Consider the following 8660-nt stretch of genomic DNA (forward strand, 5'->3'; position numbering starts at 1 on the left):
TTACCGACTCTGAGGGGGTCATCAGGTGTCGAGATTGGGTACAGTTACGACACATATAGGAGTCAATGCATTGTTGTCAAGGATTCACCACATACTTGCGAGTGTGGATATCCTATGCGATCTGAGGAGATATTAGTGTGACAAATCTCTGGCCAGAGTACTTGATGTGATTTAAGAAATGGTTTCTTAGTAGCACATGCGATGTCACTAATTTGATCTTCAAGATGTATTGCATAGTTATCGAATCTTGAGCGACTCTCGATATACCAATGGTTGTTGATTCGATCGGGATATATGGATGAAGGGACCGTACTGTACGTTAACCAAAATCTACTGGTTCTTGTAGGCACTATCAGTGATACCTAGGGAATCATGGGGCGATGTTGCTAGGCGCTTTACCATGATTCGTTGGGCAAGTCGGAAAGTGTTGTTCCGAGTCACAAGGAGTTGTGAGCCCACGGCTAGCTGTATCCCTGAACCATTGAGGGCCACACAGTGTAATGGAGTTTTAATCCCCGTTGAGATAGTTAAATTTAAAGAGTTAAATTTAATGAACTAAGGAGTTGGACTTCTTAAATAAGAGTAAGGGAGTAGGATTTCCTAAAATGACATAGGGATGGACATTTTTGGAAACCACTGAATTCGGATTCAGGAAAATTTATTTTGACTTTAAAACGTGCAGAAATGGTTTCTGTGCACATTGGTGAAATCGTTTCATCAATCGGAGTCACGATGAATTTTATATTAATTTCTGAACGAGCGGGCTTTGCTTGTCGGGCCCCAGCTTATGACTAATGGGCCCTAAGGTGTTAGTGGCCTGCATTATAAATAAGTTATTTCAGTACAGAAATTACACAGAATAGGTCATTATTTTGAGAGCAATTTTCGAAAACCCTACCCTCTCTCTCAAACATATTTCGGCCGCCCCCTTCACTCTGCCCGAGAAATTCCGGTCTGTGATTTTGAATTGCAGTCAGGAATAACGAATCAAATTCGTGTATTCTCTTCGCAGAAAACTTCTGATAGATTTTCTAGTGCAATCTATCAGAGGGATTAAACCTCTGTTCGTGGACCTGATTGAAGGCGTTCATCGGTTCCAGGGAGAGACAACAAGAGCAGAATTGTTCTGTTGGTGTCCATTAATCTCGTTGCGAGATTTGAGGTAAAATTTATTTAATTGTTATTTAAATTTTACACACACAATAATTCAATCGTTGTATGGTTGATACCCACACCATGGAATCGTTCCATAGAAAAATTTTAAACTTCCGCTGCACCGGGTATCAATCGTAATTGGTCTGGGAACTCGCCAGTTTTCCAACAGTGGTATCAAAGCCAGGTTGCTCAGATCAATCGATTGAATTAATCAATTGTACAAAATTTTTGAGTCTCGGTTTTTGAAACAAAATAAATATTTTTAATAAAAATTTTTTTTTCGGGGGGCGAAACCCGGGCAGCGATTGGATCGCTGCCCGGAGGGGGCAGCGATGGTCGCTGCCCCCAGGGGCGGCGCACGGCGCCGCCCAAAGGGGGCGCACGGCGCCGCACAGGGCGGCGACCGTCGCCGCCCAGGGCGGCGCACGGCGCTGCCCAGCGCAGCGCTGGGCGCTGCGCAGGGCAGCGCTCGGCGCTGCCCAGGGCGGCGCACAGCGCCGCCCAGGGGCGGCGCTCGGCGCCGCCCAGGGCGACGCACGGCGCCGCCCAGCGGCGGCGCCAGGCGCCGCCAGGGCAGCAAACGTTGCTGCCCTAAGGGGGCAGCCGGGCTGCCCCGGCCCGCGCCCCGGGTGCGGGCCAACCCGGGAGTGTCCCGGGTGGCCCGCGGGAAAAAATTAATATTTTATTAAAAATTAATTTTAATATGTTAAAATTTTATTTTTGGTCCGGTCAAAAATTGTTTTTGATTGGTTCACGAGATTTCGGATCGAATTGTTCGAGTCCGTAAATTTTAAAATTGATTTTGGATAAATTTGAATTTTTGGAAAATTTTAATATTTTATCCGTAAATTGAATTTTGAAATCAATTATTTTGGTACAATTGAAGATAAGATATGATCTTATGATATATTGAGTAAAATATGATTTTATTTGTAAAATTGGATTTTATAGATAAAATATGATTTTATTTGATATGGAGATAAAATATGATTTTATATGTGAAATGTGATTTTATATATAAAATATGATTTTATCTTGTTTAAATTTGAAATGCCACAGCATGTTATCCAATAAATTAATTTTGAATTAAATGTTATTGGATAAGGATGATCGATTGCCATGACCAATTTTGTAGGTGTATGTTAGGAATTTACATTTTGTCTTTATTGTTGTTGGTTTTATTAATGGACCTGGTTTATGGCCCGATATGAATGTCATATGTAATAAAAGTGGGCTTGGTTTATAGCCCGTTCCCACCCCCTAAAAATGTATCCCCTACTTGTCATTGTTATTTATTGTAAATACATTAGATTTAGTGGGAGATCAAGATTTGAAGATGGTGGGCCCAGCAGACAATGAAGACTGAAGAAATGTAAATTGGAAGCATATGTAATAGGATTGCATTTGCATACTGCATATTACCTAGGATTGGACTAAGACCCGTGATTGGCAACCACGGGTCAATTAGAAATGGAATCGATCATCCTATATAATATGTGATATTATGATTGTATGCATGTTTAGACATAAATTGCGTGAATCCGGCAATGCATGCAATAAATTAAATATGATGAGACAAATATTTTTATAAATAAAATCCCTCATTTTAAATATGATTTAAAATTTATATCAAGATAAATAAAGGAAATTTAAATATTGTTTAAATGTTCCTACCTTCCATCAACGGTCAATGTATGTGATGCTACCCGCGGATACGGTCCGGCTCATATTATTGGGGGGGCCCGTCCGTCGGAAAGCTGTACATTGGATCGACAAATGTTGTAAGTTGGGTGGAACTCCCATGGGATCGGCTCATATTATTGGGGGATCCACATGGCGACCGTCCATCACAACTTAATATTGATGGGTCATCTTGACATGTCACTTTAAACGGCGTCATATTATTGGGCCCTTATTGGACATGAGGTAAATACATGGGGGTTGCTTTGGAAGCAATTGGGCTCTACCTTTTGAGAATTATGGTTGGCTGATATTATTCGGGACCATAAGTTTGTCAATTGGACTCCATGTTCTCACTAAGGAAAAAGTTTCCCGTTTTCACTAGAGGGTGGTGAAATCGTTAAAATAGTGGGAGTGAGATTCATAAAATTAAATTCGCCTATTTTATGTCTTAGTAAATTGTTAAACAATCATTGATATATGTCTGTTTTTCCTATTCAGTATTTCATACAATGAATTCGCGAAATCCTTTATTCTCGATCCTCGAACAAAACAAGCTGACTGGCGCCAACTATACGGAATGGTTCCGGAAGTTGAAGATTGTCTTAACTTCGGAGAAAATGCTCTACGTGTTAGAGAAAGCACCTCCGAAGGAAGCACCAGCTGACATAAGTCCGGAGGAATTGGCCAAACTTGATGCATGGTGTGACCATGACATCAAGACCAAATGCTATATGCAAGCCTCGATGTCTGATGAACTCCAGAGGCGATTTGAGGACACGGTGAATGCTGCTGACATTCACACGCAACTCAAGGAACTTTTTGGGGCTCAGTCGAGGGCTGAAAGGTTCTCTACTGTTAAGGAGTTGATGACGTGCCGCATGCGTGAAGGGACTTCGGTCCGTGATCATGGGGTACGAGTGATTTGGCTCATACAGAAGTTAGCGACCCTTGATTTGGTGTTGGAGCATGAACTCAATGTGGACTTGCTGCTTCTATCTCTTCCTTCTTCATTTGATGGATTCGTGATAAATTTTAATATGAACAAGATAGAGGCCACCCTTGAAGAGATGGTCAATATGCTCGTTACATATGAATCCACACTTAAGAAGGATAAGCCAGCTTTCTTGGTGGGCTCCTCATCTTCTGCTAAGAAGGGGCCAAGTATGAAGGGCAAGAAACGTTCTGCCCCACCCAAGAAAGTGGAACCCGAGAAGAAGCAAAAGACAAAGGCTTCAAACGATGGAAAATCCAAGGATGTTTGCCATTACTGCAAGAAGCCGGGTCATTGGAAGCGCAACTGCAAGGAGTATCTTGAGCAGTTGGGAACTGCAAAGGGTATGTTCTATATCGAAATAAACATGTCACTTAATACAACTTCTTGGGTATTGGATACCGGATGTGGATCTCACATTTGCAATGATTTGCAGGTGATGACAAGAAGTCGCAGGCTTAGAATGGGTGAGACCCAGCTGAGGCTCGGGAATGGTTCCAGAGTTGAAGCTACGGCCATTGGAGATGTTTGTTTGATTTTGCAGAATGGTTTTAAATTATTGTTGAGAGATGTTTTATTTGTGCCAGATTTAATTAAAAACATTATTTCTATTTCTATGCTTGATAGAGATGGTTATTCTTGTAATTTTGTGAATGGGATTTGCAATATTTACAAGAATGAATGTTTAATTGGAAATGGACAACTTGAAAACGATCTATACAATTTAAAACTAAAAGACGTTCCAGTAAATTGTATTGACAAACCGGCTACAACAAACAAAAGGAAAATCGATAGTCAAAACCCGGCAAACCTTTGGCACGCTAGACTAGGTCATATTTCCTCAAGGAGGATGAACAAGCTAGTGGGAGAGGGCATGTTTGATATGTCTGATATTAACTCTCTACCTACTTGTGAATCCTGCCTAAAAGGGAAAATGACTAAATCTCCTTTTAAGGGGAAGCCTGAACGTAGTCAAAATCTGTTGGATTTGATCCATACAGATGTTTGTGGTCCATTTAGAGTAGGGACTCAACATGGCCACACCTACTTCATTACCTTTACTGATGATTATTCTAGGTATGGGTATTTATATTTAATGAAATATAAGTCTGAAGCATTTGAAAAGTTCAAAGAATTCAAGGCTGAAGTAGAAAACAAGCTAGGTAAAAGTATTAAAGCACTTCGATCGGATCGAGGTGGAGAATACTTGAGTACCGAGTTTTTGGACTATCTAAAAGAGAATGGGATTCTCTCTCAGTGGACTCCTCCTATGACACCACAGCTTAATGGTGTATCGGAGCGTCGTAATCGAACTTTGTTGGACATGGTTCGATCTATGATGAGCTTCACTGAGCTTCCACCTTCGTTTTGGGCTATGCGCTTGAAACGGCGGTATTGTTGTTGAACAACGTCCACAAAAGAAAGCAGTGGACAAAACACCATACGAGTTATGGAATGGCAAAGCTCCTAAGTATTCGTACTTGAGGATTTGGGGATGTCCTGCTTACGTGAAGCGGACAGTGGGAGATAAGTTGGATAGTCGATCCAGCTTGTGTTATTTTGTGGGGTATCCGAAGAATTCAATCGGATATTATTTCTATTATCCTGCTGAAACAAAGGTGTTTGTTTCACGGAATGCCACCTTCTTGGAGAAGGAGTTCTTATTGGATAAGAAAGGCGAGATGATGGAACTCGAAGAAGTTCGAGAAGAACCCGAAATACAAAATAACGATCCCACACCTCAGGAACCATTGCTGGACACGCCTGCACCTAGAAGATCCGAGAGGACTTCTAGACCTCCAGTTCGATATGGTCTTCTTCTTGAAGAGGGTCAAGATGAACCCAACATTGGATGTGATCCAAGAAGCTTCAAGGAAGCAATTTCTGATGCGGATTCGAATTTATGGCTTGAAGCTATGCAGTCTGAATTGGATTCGATGCATACTAACCAAGTCTGGTCTTTAGTGGATCCTCCCGATGGAATTGTTCCGATAGGGTGCAAATGGATCTACAAAAGAAAGCTTGGGCCTGATGGTAAGGTATTGACCTACAAGGCGCGATTGGTGGCGAAAGGTTATACTCAAAGGCAAGGAGTTGACTATGATGAAACCTTTTCACCAGTTGCTATGTTCAAGTCCATAAGAATCCTTATTGCCATAGCTGCATGGTATGACTATGAGATATGGCAAATGGATGTGAAGACTGCTTTTCTTAATGGAGACATTAAGGAAGAAATCTATATGAAGCAGCCTGAGGGGTTCACATCCATGGGAAGCGAGCATAAGGTATGCAAGCTTCAGAGATCAATTTATGGTCTAAAACAAGCATCAAGAAGTTGGAACCAGAAATTTGATGAAACAATTAAAGATTTTGGTTTCATCAAGAACCCGGAGGAACCTTGCGTGTACAAGAAAGTAGTTAAGGATGCGGTGACATTCTTAGTACTTTATGTTGATGACATCCTACTCATTGGGAATGATGTAGGGATGTTGCAGTCAACAAAGATATGGTTATCAGGTAGATTTTCGATGAAGGATTTGGGTGAGGCATCCTACATTCTTGGGATACAGATCTATAGGGATAGATCTAAGAGAATGATAGGACTCACTCAATCAACCTACATCGATACCATATTGAAACGGTTTTCAATGGATGGGTCCAAGAGAGGACATCTACCCATGTGTCATGGAGTTTCTCTATCCAAGTCTATGTGTCCCAAGACTGATGCAGAGATAGAGAATATGACACATGTACCATATGCGTCAGCTATAGGTAGTATCATGTATGGGATGATATCTACCAGACCGGATGTAGCATTTGCTCTGAGTGTCACGAGCAGATATCAGTCTAATCCTGGTCAGATGCATTGAAAAGCCGTGAAGGACATTCTTAAGTACTTGCGAAGGACTAAGAATATGTTCATGGTTTATGGAGGACGAGAACTCAAACTGGAAGGCTATACCGACTCTAGCTTCCAAAGTGATGTGGATGACTCGAAGTCAACCTCTGGATTTGTGTTCATGCTCAATGGCGGTGCTGTCTCTTGGAAGAGTTCCAAGCAGGACACCACAGCGGATTCCACCACTGAGGCTGAATACATTGCAGCATCAGCTGCTGCTAAAGAGGCCGTTTGGATGAGGAATTTCGTCCAAGAGTTGGGCGTCATTCCTGAATTTGTTGGTCCAGTCCCGGTGTACTGCGACAACACGGGTGCCGTTGCTCAAGCAAAGGAACCAAGGTCTCATCAAAGATCCAAACACGTACTGAGGAAATACCACATAATCCGGGAGATTGTGGAAAGAGGAGACATCAGTGTCGAACGAGTGGCCTCTGCAGACAATATCGCTGATCCACTTACTAAGCCTTTGCCAGGACCATTGTTTGACAAACATCGCGAAGCAATGGGTCTACGTAGTATGACTAGTTGGCTATAGGGCAAGTGGGAGATTGTAAGAGTGGGTGCCCAGTGAGCCAACTGTGTGGCTATGGGTTTTGTTGACTCTTTGTATAAACAATCTTTTGTTTAATATTATTTACACTTTTATGGCAATGACTTTATATTACTTCATATTGTTATATTGTGATATACTATTGTTGTTTTGATAAAGACCTTGAATATACTATAGTGTATGTAAGATGTGGTAGAACATGGAGATGTCTATCATGAAATACATCTTATAGTCACTGTATATTCTAAAACCGTTCCTAGTCGATTGAGCCGTCCGATAATAAGGATAAGGATCGCTCGAGTTTGAGACTAGCATTTGCGATGCGGAGTACCACGTTTCATTGGTAGGGAACATGGAGATGTTCGAAGCATGCAAATGGATATTCATAGGATGAATAGTCGAACTACCCTATCCGGACTTTCCAAGTGGTTATCACTTATCGAGTGGATAAAGTCCGCGGTTTTGGTTGTACACCATTAGTCCTTACGACTTGAAACATCATGGAGACTCTATATGCTAGTACTGTGCTTTGACTCGTTTACCGACTCTGAGGGGGTCATCAGGTGTCGAGATTGGGTACAGTTACGACACATATAGGAGTCAATGCATTGTTGTCAAGGATTCACCACATACTTGCGAGTGTGGATATCCTATGCGATCTGAGGAGATATTAGTGTGACAAATCTCTGGCCAGAGTACTTGATGTGATTTAAGAAATGGTTTCTTAGTAGCACATGCGATGTCACTAATTTGATCTTCAAGATGTATTGCATAGTTATCGAATCTTGAGCGACTCTCGATATACCAATGGTTGTTGATTCGATCGGGATATATGGATGAAGGGACCGTACTGTACGTTAACCAAAATCTACTGGTTCTTGTAGGCACTATCAGTGATACCTAGGGAATCATGGGGCGATGTTGCTAGGCGCTTTACCATGATTCGTTGGGCAAGTCGGAAAGTGTTGTTCCGAGTCACAAGGAGTTGTGAGCCCACGGCTAGCTGTATCCCTGAACCATTGAGGGTCACACAGTGTAATGGAGTTTTAATCCCCGTTGAGATAGTTAAATTTAAAGAGTTAAATTTAATGAACTAAGGAGTTGGACTTCTTAAATAAGAGTAAGGGAGTAGGATTTCCTAAAATGACATAGGGATGGACATTTTTGGAAACCACTGAATTCGGATTCAGGAAAATTTATTTTGACTTTAAAACGTGCAGAAATGGTTTCTGTGCACATTGGTGAAATCGTTTCATCAATCGGAGTCACGATGAATTTTATATTAATTTCTGAACGAGCGGGCTTTGCTTGTCGGGCCCCAGCTTATGACTAATGGGCCCTAAGGTGTTAGTGGCCTGCATTATAAATAAGTTATTTCAGTA

Source organism: Henckelia pumila, chromosome 3 (genome assembly GCF_033568475.1).
Source record: "Henckelia pumila isolate YLH828 chromosome 3, ASM3356847v2, whole genome shotgun sequence".
Taxonomy (NCBI): domain Eukaryota; kingdom Viridiplantae; phylum Streptophyta; class Magnoliopsida; order Lamiales; family Gesneriaceae; genus Henckelia; species Henckelia pumila.